The sequence below is a fragment of the Panthera uncia genome, chromosome B4 (genome assembly GCF_023721935.1).
Source record: "Panthera uncia isolate 11264 chromosome B4, Puncia_PCG_1.0, whole genome shotgun sequence".
Lineage (NCBI taxonomy): Eukaryota > Metazoa > Chordata > Mammalia > Carnivora > Felidae > Panthera > Panthera uncia.
Window position 1 is genome coordinate 34,689,689 of NC_064809.1, and position 23,951 is coordinate 34,713,639.

A 23,951-nucleotide genomic window follows, 5' to 3' on the forward strand; every position below is an offset into this window, starting at 1 on the left:
AAAAGATAAACAATACTAACATGAATAAAAGAAAAACAGAGTGGCTACGTTAAGATCGGGTAAAGTAGAGGTCAGAGCAAAGAAAAGGTCAGGGATAAAGAAAGTATTTTCACAGCAACAAAAGGGGCAATTCTCTCTCTCTCTCTCTCTCTCTCTCTCTCTAAAAGAGAGAGAGAAGGAGATAGAGCACACACACGCATGTGTACGAGTAGAGGAAGGGAAGAGAGAGAGGGAGAGAGAGAATCTTAAGCAGGTTCCATGCCCAGCATGGAGCCCATCATGGGGTTCGATCTTATGACTATGAGATCATGACCTGAGCAGAAATCAAGAGTCAGAGGCTTACCCAAGTGAGCCACCCAGGCACCCCCGAAGGGCCAATTCTTTAAACAGACATAACAATCCTAAATGTTTATGCACCTACCAACAGAACTTCACAATACATGAAGTAAAAATGTTTCCTTACAGAAATTGGCAAGCAGATTTAAAATTCATATGGAAATGCAAAAGATCTAGAATAGTCCAAACAACTTTGAGAAAAGAAGAACAAAGTTGAAGCGGTATCAAATGTTACCTTATTTCAAGACATATTATAAAGACTTGATCATCAAAAACATGTGGTATTGGTGTAAAGACAGACAAATGGGTCAATGGAACAGAATAGAGAATAGATGGAATTGATCCACACATAAATGGAAACTGGTTTCAGACAAAGAAGACAGAGAAAAGACAAGCCATCAACTGCGATAAAATATTTACAAAGCACATACCTAATAAAGAACTAGTATCGAGAATATATAAAGAATTCTCGAAATGCAATTATGACAACGCAATTAGAAAATGGGAAAAAGATACAAATAAATACTTTACTTCACCAAAGAAGATATGTGGATGGCAGATAAGCATATGAAAGATGTGCAGTATCATTAGTCACCAGGAAAATGCAAATTGAAAACACAAGGAGATATCACTATCTATATGTAACAGCAAAAACCAATGCCAGGCCAAGTATTGGGGAAAATGGAGAGGAACTCAAACTGTCACACACTGCTGATGAGAGTGTAAGATGGTACAACCACTTTGGAAAACAGGTTGACAACTTCTTCGAAAGTTATACACTAGCACCATATGATGCAACCACTTCATTCCTTGGTATTTATCCAAGAGAAAGAGAGCATGTGCCCATACAAAGATTTCTACATAAGCATTCACAGCGACTTTACTTAAATAGCCCCAAACTGGAAAAAAGCCAAAATTCCATCAACAGGTGAGCAAATTTGGGTATATCCATTCATGGAACACCAGTTAGCAATAAAAAAAGGATGAATTATCAATACATCCAACAACATCCACAAATCTCAAAATAATTATGCTGAATGAAAGAAGTCAGTTAAAAAAGAATACATATATAAAAATCCTACCTATAGAAATTATAGACAATACAAACATAGTGACAGGAAAAGACAGAGGATGGTGGGGAGGATGAGCTGGAAGGATTATCAAAGGACAAGAGAAAATTTCGGGGGTGACAGATCTGTTCACTCTCTTGACCATCTGTGGTAATGGTTTCACAAAGTGCACATGCATGTTAAAACTTTTCAAAGTACATGCTTGAAATTATGAGTGGTTTGTTGTATGCTGATTATGTCTCAATAAAGCCATATTTAAAAATTCATAGAATTGTAGACCTAAAATAATTTTACTGTATGAAAATTACACATCAGTAAAAAAATATCTTTAAACATAAATGGGAGATATAAAAGCCAGGAGAAAACATCTTGGTATCTGGTGACTTCACACATTGGTCTGTTCCTATCAAATTTGAAGTCAGGCATACTTCTGTGCCACGTGGACCATACCAGCAGCAAGGGCAAAGTTCCTGGAATCTGTTTTCCAGGCATGTTGTGGTGGGGAGTGAGGGTGGGTCCTCGCTGCAGGCCTTGAAACAGGCCAGGAATCAGTGGTCTGGGCACTGGTAGCTGGGCTGGCCCCAGTCTGCATGAAAAGCAGTGACGATATGTAGCCACCTCAGTGTGATCAGATTAAAGGCGGTTTCTGCCTCTAATATAATATCTGAGGGCCCTTCTGTTCTGCTCTCTATTGCTGCAGGTATAATAGGATCAAGTCCAGAAATTAAGTGTTAACGTGCAATAATAAAGAAGCATCAGAGAAAACAGACCCATTTGTGGCGTGCAGTTGGGGAGGGAGGGGTGGAGAGGACAGAAGCCACCTTTCTGTTAGGTAAAGGAGGCAAGAGAGAGAAGGCTCCTTCAGCTTCCTGGGATACTGCCCAGTCAAGACCCAGCAGTGAAGGACTTAAGACATGCTCTGCTGGGATCCTTGAGCAGACATGTGTTGGGACATCCTCTTGGAATTCTTCATAGGAGCCCGTGGCAGGGTTGGAGTCCCATTGTTGTTGCCTGAAGCCTCCTTAGATTAATGAGCAGAGGGCATTCTGAAGGTGTCTTTTGTTAGAAAGCAAAGACAGAGAAACTGCTATTGAGAAGCCAGAAGCAAAATCCTTTCCCTACCAATCCTCAGAGCAAGAAAGAGAGGGGTGTGTGTGTGTTCTACTGTCTGCCTGTCTACTAAAAGAGAGAGAGATGAATTAAACGAAATGTTTCTAGGACAAGAGCCGATAAATATAACTGTTAGAAGGCATTGTTAGTAATGGTGCTTCCAAAGCAATGGCTCATTGTGTTTCTACATCTGTGAAATGGGGATGGTAATAATAATAGCCACCTCATGTGGTATTGGAAGAATCACTTGGCATACGGGAGTGACTTATAAAGCATGAAGTGCTCTGCGAATATCAGTTATCAATATTAGGTGACGGCACAGTCTCTGATAGGAAAGCTTAATCTGATTTTCTGCAGTGACTCTGTAGCCCTTCTGGCATGCTGGAAAGAATTCAGGCCATGGCACAGGTGTCAGAATTTACATACTCCTGGTAATTTCATCGAGTGGTTGGAGTTTATGCTTGAAATCTTCTCTGGTATCTCTGATCCCTGCACTCTTGATTCAGGCACCCCAGCTTCCAGGACCCCCACCATTTCTTGATCTAGTCTATCCTCAACCCAAAAGCACCCCAGATGAACTTATTTTTCCCACGCCATTTCCTTTGGTTTCCAAATATTTCCTTATTCAACAACTCTCCTATAGGGAACTCCATTCTTTTATAGTCCTGGTCTCTGCTTTCAATTACTCTGGGAAATATATCATGCAAAGGTGTAGAAGCTGGGCATGTTTCATCCATTCATATGCCCTGTTAATAGGGGCCTCAAATGTTTTGTCACTATATTCTATGGGTTGTTAAAGATTCTAGAGAGATGCCTAGGGGGCCCCCTTGTAATATCAGGGGAAGCTGAACAGGTGGGCTCCGTTTTGCTCCTCCTCATGCACTTGAAACAAAGTAGCCCATACCTTTTCTTTTCAGTGCCAAATTTTGTTAGTGAAAAAGGTTCTTTGGATTATAGAATCCCAGGAAGGAAATGGCAGATTCCTCCAAATCCCAGCACATGGGCAGCTGTCTGCTCCAATCATGAAGCCAGCCAGCCTCCTTCTGGATAGAATGTAATCAAAATCCAGATTCTAGCCCAGACCTGCTGTCAGCCAGCTGTGTATCTTGAGTATATCCCTGTCCCATCTCTAAGGCCTCAGTATTCTCCCCTGATTAATAAAGTCATTGGACTCAATGACCACAGAGTTTCCTCCTGGCTCTAAAATTCTTGATTCCATAGTGCTCATTTTGGCAACCCTCTCCTGGGCCTACTGATGGACATCCATCCCTGAAAGGTACCAAGCACCTCACCATTCTACAGGGCTGGCTCCCTCCTCCCCCACCTAAACTGCCATGGCACCATAACAGCTCCCTTCTCCATCCTGACCTGACATGAGAGAAAAGGTCTCTACTATTTCATTTGACTAAGACTGGCCACCTTCCCACAGAGAATGGCGCACAGATCTGACGGTGCTGTGGGCAGAGTGATGTCAAGCCCAGTTCTCTGTGTTTCATGGATAAGAGCTCTGTGAGTGGGTACAGGCTCCTGAGAGCAGATGGAGGTGGTAGGTCAAAGGTGGGAGCTGGAGTTGTGTGGGGCCATGAGCTGGGGTGGAATGCATAGGGAGTTGTATGTGCCTGTAGGGGAGAGGGTGGGGAGCCTGGACAAGGCCTAGAGCAGGAGGATGAAAGAAAGCGAGGGCAAAAGAGTTGAGACTGTAGGCTCGCTGGCCAATCCATGGGGGCATGGAGCTTCTGGAGAGACACTGCCTGCAAGACTCTGCCCCCTCTTAGGGTAGTGGTGAGGAACCAGGGTATGCAGACAGGCAGCCGACATACCTAATACCACATGGCCAACCCTTTCCCCTGGCCCTCAACACACACAGAAACTGACACAAATCAGGGAAAGGGGATAAAAATCACGTTTGCCTGGCTTACATTGCCAATGATGACTGCTAGCTAGCGGGACAACGATTACATACCCAATGCACTGCAGCAACTAATTTTCAAGGAGATCAAAATAAATCAGAAAACAAAACCATTCTGACAGCAGAGAAATGTGGAAACATGTTAAGAGGTAATTATAGTCCTTTCCCCCTTGTTTCACCCATGTTTCTCCTGCCACTGGTGCAAGCGCTGAATCACAGCTGTCACTCCCTGTCAAGAGGCCCATGCATGCTGGAGGAATTGTGCAGGGCGTGCCCAGGCCAGGAAAGCTGCCAGCATGCCTGGTCGCCTGGGACCAATGTCTACTGACAGAGACATTAGTCCTGTGCCTGACCCTTGAGGACTGGGGGGAGCCAGCATCCCGTCCCAGCCAGGAGCCACTGTGCCAGCCTGCTCTGGCACTCTTCCACCATCTGGTGCTCCTTTAGAGCAAAGCCCGTCACCTCTTGCTCCAGACTGTACCCATGCACTGTGCTGTAGAAAAGGCACCACCTGGGAATCAGACAGACCTGGGCCTGAATTCTAACTACACTGGCTTCTAGCTAGGTGGCCTTGGGAAAGACATTTGGGATCCACAGGCCTCAGTTTCCCCATTTGAAAATAGAAAATATGAATGCCAGGGTGCCTGGTGACTCAGTCAGTTAAACATCTGAATTCGGCTCAGGTCATGATCTCACGGTTTGTAATTTTGAACCCCGCATCAGGCTTTGTGCTGTCAGCACAGAGCCTGCTTGGGATTCTCTCTCTCCCTCTCTCTGCCCCTCTCCCACTGTCTCTCTCCCTCAAAATAAATACATAAACTTAAAAAAAAGAAACTTAAAAAAAAAAAAAAGAAACTACCTCATGCAGTTATTGTGAGAATTAGAAATCATGCATGTAAGACACCCACCATCTGGCATGCTTCACCAAAGTTTGCCATTTTCATCATTACTGTTATAATATCTTTCTGAAGTCTGGACTGAGCAGTCACAAACTGATGAAAAACTCAATGAGGGCATGGGGGGCTCCCTCATAGTTGGGAGTGTTCTAGGACCTCTATGAAGGTAAACACAAAGGTAAACACTCCCTCTTCCAGGATGAGCCTCCTTCTATTACCTGAAGGGAATGCTCACAGCTCAGAAACTCAACAGATCCTTCACAGCTGAATAAATAAAGCCAACAAGGGTTTTTATTAAAACTACTCAAGAATGCCAATATTGGGTAGATACCTGGGCTCCTCAGCATTTTTTGAGATGGCTGCTGGGTGTTTTGGCCCCGTTTAGAAATGGGCCAAACAGAATGATGACTTGCTGCTATCAAGGATAAAGCCACATAGGAAGTGGCACGGGGCCCTAGGCCATGACATCATCACCATCATCACCACCACTCAAGCACCCAAGTATGACATTATGCTACTCCTTAACACCAGGGCAAAGATAATTCCTGTTGCATGCTGCACAGAACTCAGATGAGCAAGCCCTGTCTGCTAGAAACTGCCATGTAAAACCCATACTCGTTGCACTGTACAATCAATGGCCACCCATCAAGTTCTCACCAGGGTCAAGGGCAGAGCCTGTATACAATTGCTGTCAGGCATTGGTACTTACTGAGGGAAGCAGAGAGCCTCCTCACCCACTCCTATTTCTGTCCCCAGACCAGACCCTACCCTTTGGGTACAAGAGCCTATTTCACCTTTCAAGTCTTCCAAGATGAGTATCCAGAAACATCTCCAGTACCAGTGCAACTCTCTGTTTCTGGATGTGGCCCATTCCAGCTGGCACATCCTTGTCCCCATGAGTCCCCCACTTTCTGCCTTGTGCTAGCTACTGCTATAAAGAGTATGGTCCTGAAAATCCTATGGGAAACTTGTCCTTGTCTACACTGCTCAGAACTTAGCCAAGCTCTTGATGGTGACTCTCACATGAACTCATGGAGGAGTGTGTTCCACTGAGTCCTTCCACCTATGAGCCACATTTGCCTGAGCCAAAGATGGTTCTATTGAACCATCATCTTTGTATCCCTCAGAGGGCTGAGAAACGATGTTGTAGAGCCCTTAGACCAAAATCTGGTACCAGTAAACCTGGATGAGGCAATAAAGTAAAGGGAGATACTGGACTCACCTTAAGTCATGAAAAGGTAGAACCTTTCTGAGTAGCAAGATATATTCAGTGTGCTGAATCAGAAAAATATACAGCCAAGAATTCTTTATCCAGCAAGGCTGTCATTCAAAATAGAAGGAGAGATAAAAAGTTTCCCAGACAAACAAAAATTAAAGGAGTTTGTGACCACTAAACCAGTCCTGCAAGAAATTTTAAGAGAGACTCTCTGAGGGGAGAAAAGATGAAAAAATATATATACATTTATACACACACACACACACACACACACACACAGACACACACACATATATATATATATTCCAGAAAGCTGGAGTAGCCATACTTATATCAGACAATCTAGACTTAAAAATAGACTGTATCAAGAGATGCAGAAGGGCATTATATCATAATCAAGCACCAAGAAGACATAACAATTATAAACATTTATGCACCAAATGTGATAGCATCCAAATATATAAGTCAATTAATCACAAACATAAAGAAACTCATCGATAGTAATACCATAATAGTAGGAGACTTCAACACCCCACTCATGGCAATGGACAGATCATCTAATCAAAAAATCAACAAGGAAACAATGGCTTTGAATGACATACTGGACCAGATAGACTTAACAGATATATTCAGAACATTTCATCCTAAAGCAGCAGAATATACATTCTTCTCCAGTGCACATGGAATGTTCTCCAGAATAGACCATATACTGGGACACAAATCAGCCCTCAGCAAGTACAAAAAGATCGAGATCATACCGTGCATATTTTCAGACCACAATGCTATGAAACTCGAAATCAACCACAAGAAAAAATAGGGAAAAGTAACAAATACTTGGAGACTGAAGAACATCCTCCTAAAGAATGAATGGGCTAACCAATCAGTTAAAGAGGAAATTAAAAAGTATCTGGAAGTCAATGAAAATGATAACACACAACCCAAAACTTCTGGGATGCAGCAAAGGCAGTCATAAGAGGAAAGTTTATAGCAATCCAGGCCTTCCTAAAGAAGGAAGAAAGATCTCAGATACACAACCTAACCTTACACCTTAAACATCTGGGAAAAGAACAGCAAATAAAACCCAAAACCAGCAGAATACAGGAAATAATAAAGATTAGAGCAGAAATTAATGCTATCGAAACAAAAAAAAAAAAAACAAAAAAAAAACAGTAGAACAGATCAATGAAACCAGAAGCTGGTTCTTTGAAAGAATTAACAAAATTGATAAACCACTAGCCAGTTTGACCAAAAAGAAAAGGAAAGGACCCAAATAAACAAAGTCAAGAATGAAAGAGGAGAGATCACAACCAACACAGCAGAAATAAAAACAATAATAAGAGAATATTATGAGCAATTATATGCCAATAAAATGGGCAATCTGGAAGAAACGGACAAATTCCTAGAAACATATACACTACCAAAACTGAAACAGGAAGAAATAGAAAATTTGAACAGACCCATAACCAGTAAGGAAATTGAATTAATAATCAAAAATCTGCCAAAAAATAAGAGTCCAGGGCCAGATGGCTTCCCAAAGGAATTCTACCAAACATTTAAGGAAGAGTTAACACCTATTCTCTTGAAGGTGTTCCAAAAAATAGAAATGGAAGGAAAACTTCCAAACTCTTTCAATGAAGTCAGCATTACGTTGATTCCAAAACCAGACAACGACCCCACTAAAAAGGAGAACTATAGACCAATTTCCCTGATGAACATGGATGCAAAAATCCTCAACAAGTATTAGTCAACCAGCTCCAACAATACATTAAAAAAATTATTCACCATGACCAAGTGGGATTTATAGTTGGGATGCAGGGCTGGTGCAATATCCACAAAACAATTAACGTGATTCATCACATCAATAAAAAAAAGGACAAGAACCATATGATCCTCTCAATAGATGCAGAGAAAGCATTTGACAAAATACAGCATCATTTCTTGATAAAAACCCTCAAGAAAGTAGGGATAGAAGGAGCATACCTCGAGATCATAAAAGCCATATATGAACGACCCAACACTAATATCATCCTCAATGGGGAAAAACGGAGAGCTTTCCCCCTAAGGTCAGGAACAACACAGGGATGTCCACTCTCGCCACTGTTATTCAACATAGTATCAGAAGTCTTAGCCTCTGCAATCAGACAACACAAAGCAATAAAAGGCATCCAAATCGGCCAGGAGGAGGTCAAACTTTCACTCTTCGCAGATGACATGACACTCTATATGGAAAACCCAAAAGATTCCACCAAAAAACTGCTAGAATTGATTCATGAATTCAGCAAAGTCCCAGGATGTAAAATCAATGCACAGAAACTGGTTGCATTCGTATACACCAACAACGAAGTGACAGAAAGAGAAATCAACGAATCAATCCCATGTACACTTGCACAAAAAACCATAAAATACCTAGGAACAAATCTAACCAAAGAGGTGAAAAATCTATACACTGAAAATTATAGAAAGCTTATGAAAGAAATTGAAGAAGACACAAAAAAATGGAAAAAGATTCCATGCTCCTGGAGAGGAAGAACAAATATTGTTAAAATGTTGATACTACCCAAAGCAATCTACATGTTCAATGCAATCCCTATCAAACTAACAGCAGCATTCTTCACAGAGCTAGAACAAATAATCCTAAAATTTGTATGGAACCAGAAAAGACCCTGAATATCCAAAGCGATCTTGAAAAAGAAAACCAAAGCAGGAGGCATCACAATCCCAGACTTCAAGCTATACTACAAAGCTGTAATCATCAAGACAGTATGCTAGTGGCACAAGAACAGACACTCAGATCAATAGAACAGAATAGAGAACCTAGAAATGGACCCACAAACATATGGCCAACTAATCTTTGACAAAGCAGGAAAGAATATCCAGTGGAATAAAGACAGTCTCTTCAGCAAGTGGCGCTGGGAAAACTGGACAGTGACATGCAGAAAAAAATGAACCTGGACCACTTTCTTACACCCTACACAAAAATAAACTCAAAATGGATGAAAGATCTCAATGTAAGACAGGAAGCCATCAAAATCCTGGAAGAGAAAGCAGGCAAAAACCTCTTTGATCTTAGCCACAGCAACTTCTTACTCAACACGTCTCCGGAGACAAGGGAAACAAAAGCAAAAATAACTACTGGGACCTCATCAAAATAAAAAGCTTCTGCACAGTAAGGAAACAATCAGAAAAACTAAAAGGCAATCGACATAATGGGAGAAGATATTTGCAAATGACGTATCAGATAAAGGGTTAGTATCCAAAATCTACAAAGAACTTATCAAACTCAACACCCGAAAAGCAAATAAGCCAGTGAAGAAATGGGCAAAAGACATGAATAGACACTTCTCCAAAGAAGACATCCAGATGGCCAACCGACACATGAAAAAATGCTCAACACCACTCATCAGGGAAATATAAATCAAAACCACCATGAGATACCACCTTACACCTGTCAGAATGGCTAACATTAACAACTCAGGCAACAACAGATGTTGGCGACAATGCAGAGAAAGAGGATCTCTTTTGCATTGTTGGTGGGAATGCAAGCTGGTGCCACCACTCCGGAAAACAATGGAGTTTCTAAAAATAGAACTACCCTATGACCCAGCAATTGCACTACTAGGCATTTATCCACGGGATACAGGTGTGCTGTTTCAAAGGGACACATGCATCCCCATGGTTATAGCAGCACTATCAACAATAGCCAAAGTATGGAAAGAGCCCAAATGTTCAATGATGGATGAATGGATAAAGAAGATGTAGTGTGTGTATATATACACATTTCATTCAAAAAGAATGAAATCTTGCCATTTGCATCTACGTGGATGGAACTGGAGGGTATTATGCTAAGTGAAATTAGTCAGAGAAAGACAAAAATCGTATGACTTCACTCATATGAGGACTTTAAGAGACAAAACAGATGAACATAAGGGAAGGGAAACAAAAATAATATAAAAACAGGGAGGGGGACAAAACAGAAGAGACTCATAAATATGGAGAACAACTGAGGGTTGCTGGAGGGGTTGTGGGAGGGGGGATGGGAGAAATGGGTAAGGGGCACTAAGGAATCTACTCCTGTAATTATTATTGCACTATATGCTAACTAATTTAGATGTAAATTAAAAAAAATTAAAAAGTAAAATTAAAAAAAAGAAAAGGTAGAACCTTTCTTTGATTAATCCTGAATAATAATAAGTAATAATAATGATAATAATAATAATAGTAAACAACTTCTTGGATACTTTGCATATGCCAGGTTCTGTCCTAAGCATATAGCATGCCTTAGCTCAGATAATTCTTAGACCAACCTACTGAGGTAAATACCATCCTTCCCATGTTAGAGATAAGAACACTGGGAGGCAGAAAAGTAAAGAAACTTACCCAAGGTCACATGATCAGAAGTGGTAGAGCCAGCTTCCCTCACAGGCAGGCTGGTTGCTGAGTCTATGCTGTGCTGTGCCTCATGAACCAGCCCCCTCCAGGGCTTTGCACTGGAGATCTACCTTTTCTGTCACCTCCTAAGCATATGGGATTCTTGCTTAGCCAAGAAGGTGGTCCCCTCCATTCTCTGCAGGCATGCTCCCTATGGTACCCATTTGGATTTGCAAGTACCTTCCTCTTAGTCCACAGGAGAGCTTACAGAGTTCCTTGAACACCCCTGTCTGTCTGGGCTTTCTTTGCCAAGTCACTCCTGGTTTCTTGATGAAAGAGATGCTTGAGGGATGTTTGCCCCGCAGTGCCTCAAGAAGTCTAGATTCTTCTTCTGGTTTTCTTTTGATTCCCAGAAAAGATGAAGGCCCTCTCCCTAGCTCCAAAAGGAGTAGTATGTCCTCAGGGTACTGGCTGCCCTGTTGGTCCTCACCCAGCAGCCAGAGGAGCTCCCCAGGCTGCACAGATAGTAAGATCTTAGGGGTCCAGTTTCTTCTCCACGAGTTCTATTTCTTCTACCAATGCCGTGTGCCTGGTGCTCTGCATCCCCACTTTGAACTACTGATGCTTAGATGTCAAATGATCAAATAGTCATCTCGGTACATAACCCTTAACAATCAACATAGAGTGGTAAGTAAAGGTATCATTGAGGCTTTTTATTCCTAATAGGGACAATGTTGATGTGTAACACATAATGCAAGTAGTTTCTTTTTAAAGGCCAGCATCAGAGTCTTACTTGCCTATAAATTGATTTCTTGTAGCTGTGGACTTAGTTTATTCATGTCCTGGGCCTGTGGACATGTGTTCAGTAGAACGAATAAATACACTCTAGCACTGGTCACATGTAACCTGCCTCTGTTTCAGGAAAAGACAGGGTCCCAGGCAGCATCCAGAGCCCTTCTGCTGCTGCCTTACAGGAATTTGAGATGCAGAGTTGTCTCTACAATACAATGACGATGTATCAGAGAAACAAGAAAAAAGTCAACCCCCTCGGAGTAGGCACGCCCTACAAAACCAACTGTGCAAATCCCTGTAATGCCAGGCCCTATGAAGAACTGTTAGGAAGCAGCTCCTTTTTCTGTGTTCTTAAAGAAGTGTTAAAAACATAGAAGTAAGTCCACAGGTAAAAGCAAATCCGGGGGATGGCGGCAGGTGGGGGTTGGAGGGAACTAACAGATTTCCCTGGTGAGGCAGAGGACTTGTAGCAAGAGTAGGTAAGGTTGTAAGCCAGATTGTGGAGTGGATCCAGACTCTTCAAGCGAGCAGACTCGCTGCAGGTTTCTTGATGAAAGAGATGCTTGAGGGATGTTTACCTCCCCCACCGGTGCCTCACAGATGCTCCATGTCCCCAGAGCCCCAGGAGGATGCCGTGCCCAGAAGAGTACTTCTCATAGTAACAGCAAATACTCACATGCCACCTATTGTACACTGGGCATGCTGGCTGTATTTACATACCTTAAGCCATTCAGCCCTCATCATAGTATCCCTAATATAGATACGATGGTTACCCCCAGGCTACAGGTCAGGAAACCAAAGAACTAAGACGTTAAATAACTTACACACAGCCAGTGAGTGGCAACAGCAGGACTTGAGCTCAGGCCATCTGGCTCGTGACCCATAGTCAGGGAGAGTCTTTCTGAAGGCATTCCCTCAGGCCCAGGGCTGTCTCCATTTTCTGTGTTGTGTCAAAAGGGAAAATACCAGCTCCAGTGCTGCAACTTGGACTTAAATCTACAGACATTTTTTCCATTCAGGACAGAACTGGGAAAGAGAAACACAGAGGGGAGGAAAATCTGCATTTCACCCAAATTGGAATTGGAAACCATCAACTGAATTCCACACCCCACCCTGCCTAGGCCCTTCCAGCCAGGCCTGAGTGGTGGCAGCTGGCTGCCTCATAAAGGTTGTCGATGACAAAGCCCGCCTGCCCAGGACACCATGAAGGAGTGCCCAGCAAGATTCTGGAGACCAAGAAACAGCTACGTGAGAAAGAACACTATGGGCTATTATCCCAAACAGGTCCATATTGTTCTGAAGAACAGGCCACAGGCCATCAGCCCTTGGCAAAGAGTGTGTCTGATGCCCTTTATCTCCCCTTTTCTTCTCACCTTGTCCACACCCCCACCCATCACCAGGCCTGGCCAAGGAGGGAAATGGCCATCTGGTCTGTCTGGATATGCCAATGACTTCACATGCTCTCCCCCTCAAGTGGATTAAGCTCTTCACCTAAAAGAATAATCTGAATAGTGGAAATACCCACCACAAGGGCTCAGGATTCCAGAGGCATTTAGGAACCACAAGCCCTTCATGGCACATATTCATGGCCACACTTAAGCCAGAGGGACAGTCCAGTGACTTCCTTCTCTGCTTCGTGATCCCTGTCCTCCATTGCCATGGGCTCCCGCTGCACTGTGTATCTGTGTTCTTTCACCAGAGAAGGCTTATTGCATCTTTAGAGTGCTTGTGGACCTCATAGCGCTTGAGTCAAGCCTGCTCATTTTCACTCCCCAAAAGGTCCACCTTGTCACCATTTTGTCAGCCTCAAGGTTTGAATTATTGTCTTCTGTGAAGTTTAATGCACTGTACACAGGTGGGGGCTGTTAAATTTACTCAGACAACTGGTAATAAAAGGCTCAGTCACTGCCCTCCAAAAGCTGATTATTTCACAAATAAAGGAGGGATATGTGGGACATTTCAGAATTCCTTTATCATTTGAGCAATGTGTTTTGCAAGGTAAGCATGATAGTCTTGGGGACCGAATAATATGAAAGTGGGTAAGCTCTTTATAAATTCCCCTCCTCAGGAAGAGCTTTCCAGAGTTGGCAAACTAAGCTAATACTACAAATAAGCTCTTGCTCCCTGCTGACTCCCTAGATCCACTCTCTACCCTCCCCACCCTGCTCTGTGGCCTGGAAGGCTGATGCCCAGGGACTATATCTCCCAGGTTCTCCTACTATCTGGCTTCAGGTTGGTTTGGCCAATGACAAGCACCAGCAGGACACTGGAGCTTATGAAAAAAGAGAAGTCAGGATGTTTTCTTTCCACGCCCACCTGATGTGCTATTGGCCTGGCAGAGGCCATGTCCTTACATGACCATGGTTTCCAGCTCATGGTCCCTCCTCCCCAGCTCCAGTTCTCACTGGAATCCAAGAGCACTGTTTCCTCCCCCTTTGACCTAGCTCCCCTCCACTGCTAGATGTGGGTGGCTTAACAGCCTTGCTGGCTCCATCTCCCTCTGTGAAAATGCCCTTCAATAAGGTCCTCTCAGTTGAACCATCAGTGTACTCCAATTCGTATGGTGATATGACCCATTCTTTATATTTATTCAAGATAGATCTATAGAGAAAACACAAAGCTTCCATGGTTAGAAGTTCATTCCTTGCCTCCAGGAGTGGTTGTATCCAAACCTGTCCTAAATAGGCAATCACCCTTCTTATTTTTCAAATTCTCCTCAGGACCACATATTTCTATCAGGGCAGCATGTTTTGCTCAATCCAGAACCCAGGGGCTCAGAATTCCTCCACCCTCAACCCTGGCCAGGTACTTTACTCTCATTCCCATCAACAGCAGCAGAACAGCTTTTCAAAGCAAAGTGGGCTCAGCTCCTTAAGCACACATGCAGACAGTAGAATTTAGGCAGGTTTAGGCCAGTAGATTTCTCTCAGCCAGCCTATAAATCAAGCACTAATCCCCATTACTCCTCCTGGCTCTAGGATTCGTATTCCCTCCTGGCCTCCATGGAAATGTCTTTTGCATATTGAAGTCATTTTGCTCATTGCTCACCCTTCCCTGAGTAGATGCGGAGGCATTTTGTAACTGTCAGTGTTTTGACAAAGTATGAGTATTTAATCATATGCCCATTACACCCTCCCCACCACAACACGTGGGCTTGCTGGTACCTGCTGCCAGGGCAGGACAGCAGGCAGGGAACAGGCAAGTTCTCAAGACCCAGGGCCTAGGCAGGGGATGGGAGCAAGTCGAGGAGGTGGTGCCTTCCCTGTTACAAGACAGTTTACCCAGGACCGCATCTGCCTTCTTCCACTTCAGGAAAGGAATGCGTGGCCCAGGCGAACAGAACCAAGATTAAGTAGGACAGAAAGGACCATCTCGTTCTTTCCCTTGCCTCTTCTGGAACTAAATCATCTTTGGCAGATGGTGTTTCTAGTCACGGTCTCCCTAGGAAACCTACCCCAGTGCCTAGCAACCTTCAGCCCTGGGGAGTCCTTGCTGTGGTCTAGCTTTAATGCCCAGGATGCTCCCAGCCTGAGGCCTCCACACTCCTGTTTCTACCAGACCCGGCACTTGCTGAAAGAGGTCCTTGGAGGAACCCTCTCATGACTGTGGATACAATTCTCTCCCTGGGAGCCCCTGACCATTTCCCCAACATATATGTGACCTCCCGCCCCCTCCAATACTCCCCCAGCACCCCCAGCCTGCCCATAAGAATTTCCTTTGCAGTCACCTCCAAACTTCCCTTTCTTAAAAAGAAACAATTTTCTGAAGCCCAGGGAGTTAATCCATGAAATCCTCTGGAACAAAAGCAGCTGGCTTGGACCATGGATAAGTCGATCAACAAACATGTCAGAGCCCTGCATGGTTCAAAGTGCTCTTTGTTCCAGCCACTGAGCATGGATCTGCCAGGGTCCTGCCAGTGACCCTCGGCTTCTCCAGATCTCACCTCTTGGGCTCTTGGCTCTGCTCCTGCCATACCCTTGAAAGCTAAACTCCCTTCAGAGGGACAAGGCATCATTTGTGCTCACAAGTCTCTCTCTCCCTCTTTCAGAAGCTACCTGATTAAAACTTTTTAGAGCAAGTCAAGGCTCAACACGAAATGAAAACAAACTGGTCCCTTGCAAAAGGCACAGGCTGTTTAGTATAAATGGAGGCCCCATATGGTTGTTATTTTGGAAGAGAATCAAAGACCTAAAACCTGTTTCTTAGATGACAACAGGGGGAAAAGAAAACCCCCCAAAAACAAAACAAAACAAAACAAAATAAAAACCACTCTTCACTTTACGTGCAATCGATCCTGAACGGTGTCAGATGTTTGGCAAGGGCCCCAAGACAGAAAGAACAGTCAGAGAAACAGGGCCGGCAAGACCAGCCAGATGCCAAGATTTCCCAAGAATCACGGAGGGGGAATATCCCTCCCAGAAGTGCCACACGGAAGGAATTCCAGCCTGCTGGGCTCCTTGCTTGCTGCCCTGGGCCGCCTGAGACATTCCAGTCACACCCCCCTCAGAGAGGGACAGAGCACAGTGCAGGCTGCCACGCAGAGCTGATGGTCCTACTGAGATGGAAGAGGAACTCATGGGAAATTGGTTTCCTTCACTAGGACTCTTTCAAGTTGGAAGCAAGCAGTCCTTCAGGTTCTTTCCCTCTCTGAGCCTCAGTTGCTCATCTGTAAAGTGGGCATTATGATACCTAGTTTTGTGGGATGTTATGAGGGATATGATATATTTTTGTGGATGGAATATGGTGCATCCAGTTGGGTGTTTCCTCCTTGCCAGGTCCTTTCCACACCCTATTGCCAAACTTCCCAGGAAGCTCTAACAAGTACTATACAATGGGACTTATTTCACCAAGTCCTAGCTATGTGACCTTGGACACATTCCTTAGCCTCTCTGGGCCTTATTTTACTCATATTTAAAATGGGGATAATAATCCTATGGTGCCTAACAGGTTTGTTGTAGGGATTAAAGGAGAGTATGAGTAAAGCCCCTAGCTCCCTTTACTTGATGAACATTTCTTGAGCACCCATTGTGCATCAGGCACTGTGCTGGGCTTTGGGAAGAATCCAATTCAATAAATAACAGATGCACTTGTTATTATTATCAGAAACCAGTCAATGTAGTTTTATTATCCTTTAGTTTATAGATGGTAAAGAGAAGCTCAGAACAGTTAAGTACATTCGGCCAGTCAGTCGCATGTCACACTTTGAACCCATACCCGCCTAGCTCCCTCCATGACAGTGTTTGATATGTGAACTCCCTCTAAGTCTCTCTATGTGCTTTTACATTGTAGCACCGGATTCTTATAGCATTCCTGGAAGTACAAGGACCTTGCTATTATCTCTTTTCTGCTTACAGGGAAACTGAGGCCCAAGGTCACTCACTCAGCATGCTGGAGCCAGGTATATTTTCACTACAGGACCACACCAGCTACTGCTTCTCTTAGAATGTCCCAGCTCCCATGTGGCGTCCCGGCTCCTGGTCTATAACGGGAGAAGGGGCGCAAACACATCATGCCAGGCCTGGCAGCACCAACACTGACAGTCCCACAGTCTGTCTTACCAGTGAGAGGGACACTGCAGAAGGAGCATGAGAGCAGGTGTCTGAGGCCCCTGGCGCCACCCTGGATCAATACGCTCAGCTTAATTACTTTCAGGACCTGGCCAGTTGCTGGTGCATCCAACGTGGAGCTACATGCTGGATAACAAGACCATATGCTCCCAATGTCAGCCCTCCCAACACATTCTCAAAAGCTAACCAGTTCAGAGGCATTATTCTGGAGATAGAAGAAGGGAAAAAGTGAGGCAGCTTTGGAGAAAACAGGGGCTTTGGGGCTGGGAGAATGTGCTTAATGACACGCACATGGTGATCCGCATGGCTGCCTATTCCTCCTTGGCAGCCTGTGTTTTCTGAGCTTTTTGATAGTGGGATAGGGGAATTGCTACTCTGTGTCCACAGAGCCCAAGGATGAGGCATTTATCTCATCAGATTGTTGAGATACAGTGTGGGTGTTTTGATGTCATTACTGCATGGATAGCAGTGTGCAGTGGAGGGGAGCAGAGATACTGAGATAAATAACACAGGATCCTTAAAAAATACACTGGGAACAAGAAGGCCATCAGCAGTATGTCTGAGCCAGAAGGGACCCCAGAGATTGCTGGCCAAGCCAGCATCACCTTTCGTAGGAGACAGAGGCCGAGAGGAGTGACACAACTGTCAGGTTCACTATAAAAGAGGGGTAGAGCCTAGGTGTCTCCCCTGTCATTCCAGGCTCATTCCACTGCACCATAGGTTTGAGCTCTGGCATCACCAACAGAGGAAAGATGATGGTGGAGAAGCACATCTCACTCTGCATTTGCAGGCAAGATGGTCCCCTGGGGGAGGCTATTCAGCCACCACAGAATTAAAAAGGTTTGAATACCTGTAAAGAAGGGATAGGAGGAGAAGACAGGGTAGGAGAAGAATGAGCTGGGGATTCGGAAGTTCCTGATCCTTGCTAACATGCCACCTCCCCCACTATTCAGCGGGAAGCTGAGGAGGGCACAAAGCAAGACAGAGGGGGATCATCTTCCTGCCTTGTCTTGAAATAAAGCATCAGGCACCCATGGGTTCAGAGGGCCTCAAGCCTAGGATTTTCACATGAAACAGGAGTAGGACAAATGCTCAGTTTGCTGATTCCAGCTCTGTAAGTTCTGAACCATTAACTGGAGGGTGGAGGACCCGGCACTCTTCACCTAGAGAGGCAGACAGCCATGGTAGTTAACAGTTCCCTCCTGAAGACTGTATGAAAGCCAGTATCACTCTACCCACTTCCACAAGGGCCAAGGGCCTCCCACCAGGCCAGCAAAGATGCTGATCTTCAAACTCACTGTCCTGGAATCCCTGGTATTGTTGCTTAATTCACCAGGTCACTTGAGGGTAGGAATGACCTCAGCTCATCAGGCAGGCGTCCTGGAGCTGATATTTAAGGAGAAATCCAGAGGCTTAAGAAGTAGTCAAGAAAAAGTTCAGTTCAGACAATTGGAAGGAGAAAGGGATTTGCAGGGAACAAAAGGGACCAATGTGGGTTTGGGCAGGCCAGAGAAGACAGCTCTGGGATGGGGAAGGAGGTGGCTGCTGGCAGATGAAGAACATGTTGGTGCAGAGCTAACTTTCTGCCCCACTGAGGACGTGGGGAATGGCAAAGCCAAAAGGAGTACCATCAATTTTAAGAAAAATATGTCTTGAGGAAGTACTTGCTGCTAAGGAATCCATGTGTCATCTGATGGGGTGGCTAGTTTGCCAAAAGGGCTGGGTGACCTCAGGGATGCCAGTCATCTTCTAAACCCTGATCTGGCAGTGAACAGCCCATGTGGAGGAGGGTCGGGGAACAGGAAGAACCACAAGCATACAGTGCGTTTGGGAAGATGCTCTCTGCCTGGCACGGATGCAAGGGTTAAGTGATTTGCCCTAGGTCATAAAGCTTCTAATTTGGACAAGTCATGTGATCTCTCTGGAGCTCAGTTCCCTCCTCTGTAAGAAGAGAAGGTTGGACAAGATGCTCTTTTTGTCAATTCTGACATTCTGCAGGTCTAATCAAGGACTTCTGATCTGCCAATTCGATCTCCCTGGACAACTGCAGGCATCTGAAGACAGGCTCAGGAGAACAATGGTGCCAGAGGACTGGTCTGGGAAAAGCAGAGCATGGATCCTCCCCAGAAGAGACCCCCGGGAACCCCCACAGAGACAGCCTGTCTTAGGAGATACCACAGTAAATTGTGTGTCCATTCCAATCCCAGCAGGGCCTGCCTTCCTGCCTACTCCCCGGGAGTCAGTCTTGTTTGAAGTAAGGCTTTGAGCACTGTCCTCTGCTGCCCACTAGGGAGCACCAGCAGGGTGGAAAAGGGAATGGACACCCTTGGCTGCTCATTGTTCCTTGGGTTTAGGCCTAGGGTTTGAGGCTGGCTCTAAGATGCCCCTTCATTGATCATTTGATCCCAGAAGTAGAACTTGGCTTTATAAGAGCTGCTGTTCTTTGTTCTCTCTCTCTCTCTTTCCTTTGCACTTTTTAGTCATTTCTCTGATTCTCCCTGCTCTAGTTTTGGCCTCTCCAGTCATCTTGACATCTCTACCTGGATACCTCAAACTAAACACATCCAAAACCCAACATCCAAACTTCCCTCAACTACTGCCCATCTCAGATAATGGCTATCTCCAGCTTTCCAGTTGCTTTGGTCAAGAAATTTAGAGTTGACCTTTATGCCTCTTTCTTCCATGCTTATTGTCCAATATGTCAGCAAATCATTCCAGGTGTACTTTTTTTTTTTTTAAAGAAAGGCAGACTGCCATGTGCAGCACCTCATTTGGATGTGTCTGGAGTCTTGGAAGCTTGACTACCCTATGTTCTCCTACAAATGGACCTTGAGAACTTGTTTGGAGGTTCTAGCAAGGGAGCACAGCTACTTGTATACCCTTGACCAAAGAACAGTCCTCCTCTATTGGGGAAGGTTGTCCTCTTCGACCTAGCGCACAGCTTCGGGAGGGACACACATGGAGTAATGAGGGAGGAAGGGGACACCCGCCTAGCCAGCCAGATCAGCTGAATCAACCCTGGCAATCAATGGGGTGACAGATGTCGCAGCCAGATCGCCTTCACATCCCTAGCTGTACTTCTAATATATATTAAGAATCCAGCAACTTCTCTCTACCTCCACTGTTTATGCTCCAGTCCAAGCTACTAACATCTGCCTCCTGAATTACTGATCTAGCCTCCTGCGTGATCTTCCTGCTTTTACCAGCTCCAACAGCCTCCCCTTCGATTCCCTTTTAAAACATCATCAGATCATGTCACTCCTTTGCTTAAAACCCTCCATAAGCTTTACACTTCATTCAAAGTAAAAGCCATAATCATCACAATGACCTTTAAGGCTCTACTTATTCTTCCCTTATTCCTCACTGACCCCATCTCAAAGAGCTCACTGTGCTCCAACCACACCTGCCTCCTCCCTGTTCCTCAAAGACACTCTGAGCATAGGGCCTTTGTACTTTCTGTTCCCTCTACCCTGAATGCCCTTTTCCCCAGATATCTACCAGACTCACTTCCTTAACCCCTGCAGGTCTTGCCTCAAATGAGGCATCTTCTCAATGAGACCTTCCCTGACCCCTCTATTTAAAATTATAATCCCATCCTGGCACCCTATCTCCTTCCCTGCCTTAATTCCCCCTCAATATCTAATATATTTTACTCTTTTCTTCCTTTATTTTCTCCTATTCTTTGTTTTCTTCCTTCCATTAAGGGGTAAGCTCCCTGAAAGCAGGGTGTTTTATCTGTTTTGTTCACTAATGCCACAACTGATATATCTACAAAATGCCTGACACATAATAGGTACTCAATAAATATTTGTTGAATGAATATAGCCCCTACTCTGTAGGTGCCCAGAGAATACTTAAAAAGCAGGGGCCAGAGCCACTTCCCAGACCTGTCATGGGTTTCTGATCTTCTATATGCTGTCACTCTTTCCTCTTCCTACTAACTTTGTGGACTCCTACCATTTGTCCCACATTTCGGACATCCTCACCCCCACCCTGGACCTATGAAGCATCACTATGGTTCCAGGCCGCATCCTGGCCTTCCCCATTACCAGTCTCTGTCTTTCTCTGACTCTGCCATCCACAGACACTGATCTGCTCAGACAATGAGCACTGGCACAGGTCAGATTCCTGGTCCCAGGTCCTCAATCCTCATCCCCAATCTGTGGCTGCACATACCCACTGCTGATGCCAGAGACACAGGTGTTGGCCACAAGAAAGACTGCTGTTGCAACGGCAAGTCTGAGCCCCCACTCAGATTGGTCAGTGTTCCTTTATTCTTTCCCTTGGCGGCAGATAAGGGAGGAAACAGATTGGGGACTCAAAACACACCAGGTGTTTAATAGATGGCTAAGTGAAAAGGGTTTCCAAATTACATGCCAACACAGCAGCTTGTACAGCATTCAGCCCACTGCCTGCATTATGGCTTTTGGACTCAAAGAAAAGCCAAGGGAAAGGTAGCTGGGAGTGCCAGCTGATTGTCACATGGTGTGCAAGTCCCTTGATGGGAGGACAGTCATGGGCTCTAGGCCCATATCTCAGGGTAACTGACCATCCACTAGGTTGAGGTGACAAGTTCTGTGTCCACAATGTGAGTCCTGAAGGCACTGCACTGTGCCCCTTGGCAGACCTCTGCTGATCCTGCCCATTCCCTCCTTACCCGACTCTGTTCTATATCAGGAAACTTGGGTTAAAGACCTGGCCCTGGCACTGACTCACCTTGGGACTAGACTGACATGGGGATGCTGAGATGACAAATAAGATGATGGAGAGGCGAGTGTTTTGCTTCTTAGGAAGAAAGGCATCTTTGTGACGCCCACATGAAATCATTCCCATATTAGTACATGTGCACAATCCTGGCATTGCAGCCTGAAACATATCCAGGCCCTTTCAGGGCTCTCACCGGCCAGATGAGATGTCGCAGGACTTCTCTACAGCAGCAGCAGAGGCACCTGTTGGGTATGTGGGTTGTGCACACAGGAAGCAGGAAGCAAAGCCTCACTTTCTTCCAGCACTCTACCTCAGTATGTGTAGAAACTATCTCTGATGTTGTCCTCTAGCTAATGGTGACATTTACAATTATAATTTACTTCTTAGTGCTTACTATGTGCAAAGCAGTATACTAAACCTTTGTCATGATTTTTCAACCGAATGGTTCTCACGGTGTATCCCAGGGAACCCCAGAAGGGTGCCTAAGACCCTTTGGTGTGTCTGTGAGCTCAAAAAATTTTTCATAATAATTCTAAGATGTTATTTCCCTTTTTCACTTTAATAGTCTTACAGTGGAGTTTTCTAGAGGCCACATAACTGCATAACATATGATACTGCATCATATTGAGTGACAAAGCAGATACTAGAATCTGTCTTCCTAATGGACACTAAGGAAACTCTTTAAAAGGTAAGGCAATATCATTCTTCTCACTCAATTTTTTATTTTAGAAAACAATTCTTTTTCATTAAAAAGATGTTATGTTAACATGTAATGAGGTTTTTTGGATGAATTAGGTTTTAATTTCTAATATAGTAAACACTGACAGTTATAACCCTCATAAAGAAAAACCTTTGGGATCCTCAATAATTGTTAAGAGTATAAAGCATTCCTGAGACCAAAAAGGCTGAGAACTGCTACTCTGACTCATTTAATTCTCAAAAGAATCCTCCATAGTATGTATTGTTATTACCCCCATTTTAGGAACAAAAATGTTGAGGCGGAGAGAGGCAATGGCTTACCTAAGATCACACAGCCAACAAGTGGTCAAAGCACAACTTGAGCCAAGTTCCATGTGGATCCCTAGTCCATACTCTTGACCATGATGCTACACTAACTCCAGGACAGGCCTATGGCCTCACAGGCAGAAGCAGGTGCTTGCCTTTGTGGGTCTGAGCCACTACACTCCTCTCTCCTTCCCCAGATTGTGTCAGCCAAGTGCCAACACCAGGCCAATGTGCCTAGCACAGCAGGGGTCCATGACCTCACTGAGAAGCAGGCTGCTCTCCTCCGGGCTGACTGAGCTTGCTGGACCAATGCTCCCAAGGTTACTGTTTTCTTCTGGATGTGAGTGTGCAATCTGGGGATGCCGGTTGGGAAAGAGATGTTCTCTGAGAAGGACATTAAAACACCCAAGAAGGCAGGAATTTCACTGACAGTGATGTTTACCTATGCTTTTTCTACAAAAATTTTTAAAGCATAAATTGACTAATTTTTAATAAGAAAAAAATTTTAAAGTACAACTGTTGTTCTGGTTATATAAAGAAAACTAAACACCTAGATCCAATACAGTTCTTAATCCAACACTGTCAGCCTCCTAGCCACAGAAGACAGGCTTCCCTACCACTTCTCCTGTCAAGAGACCCTCAGAAATTCGGTCCTGCCCTTAGCTCTCACTAGAACACTTCAGAGCAACTTATTTCTGGTCTTTAACTACTAACTCAAGAAGGTTTTTTTGTTTGTTTGTTTTATGACAAATACATTAATTGTCCTCATTAGCAGTTTTAATTCATTCAGAGATGTTTTAACTGTCTAGTTCCTATCCAAATGAAGAAGTGGCTTCCAGCTGATGTTGTTTTAAGCCAAATGGTCACACACTTTAGCCTGCATTAGAAAAACCAGGTACACTTGTTAAAACACAAATTGTTGGGTCCCAAGGTTTGCAGCGGGGGGGGGGGGGGGGGGGGGGGGGGGGGGGGGGG

The 23,951-nt window shown here is 44.5% G+C and overlaps 1 protein-coding gene across 4 annotated transcripts in view; it reads right to left on the minus strand.

Annotated features, from left to right (window-relative positions):
• Positions 1-23,951, minus strand: part of CACNA1C (calcium voltage-gated channel subunit alpha1 C) — a 658,891-nt gene that overhangs the window by 429,055 nt on the left and 205,885 nt on the right. The window lies entirely within an intron of this gene.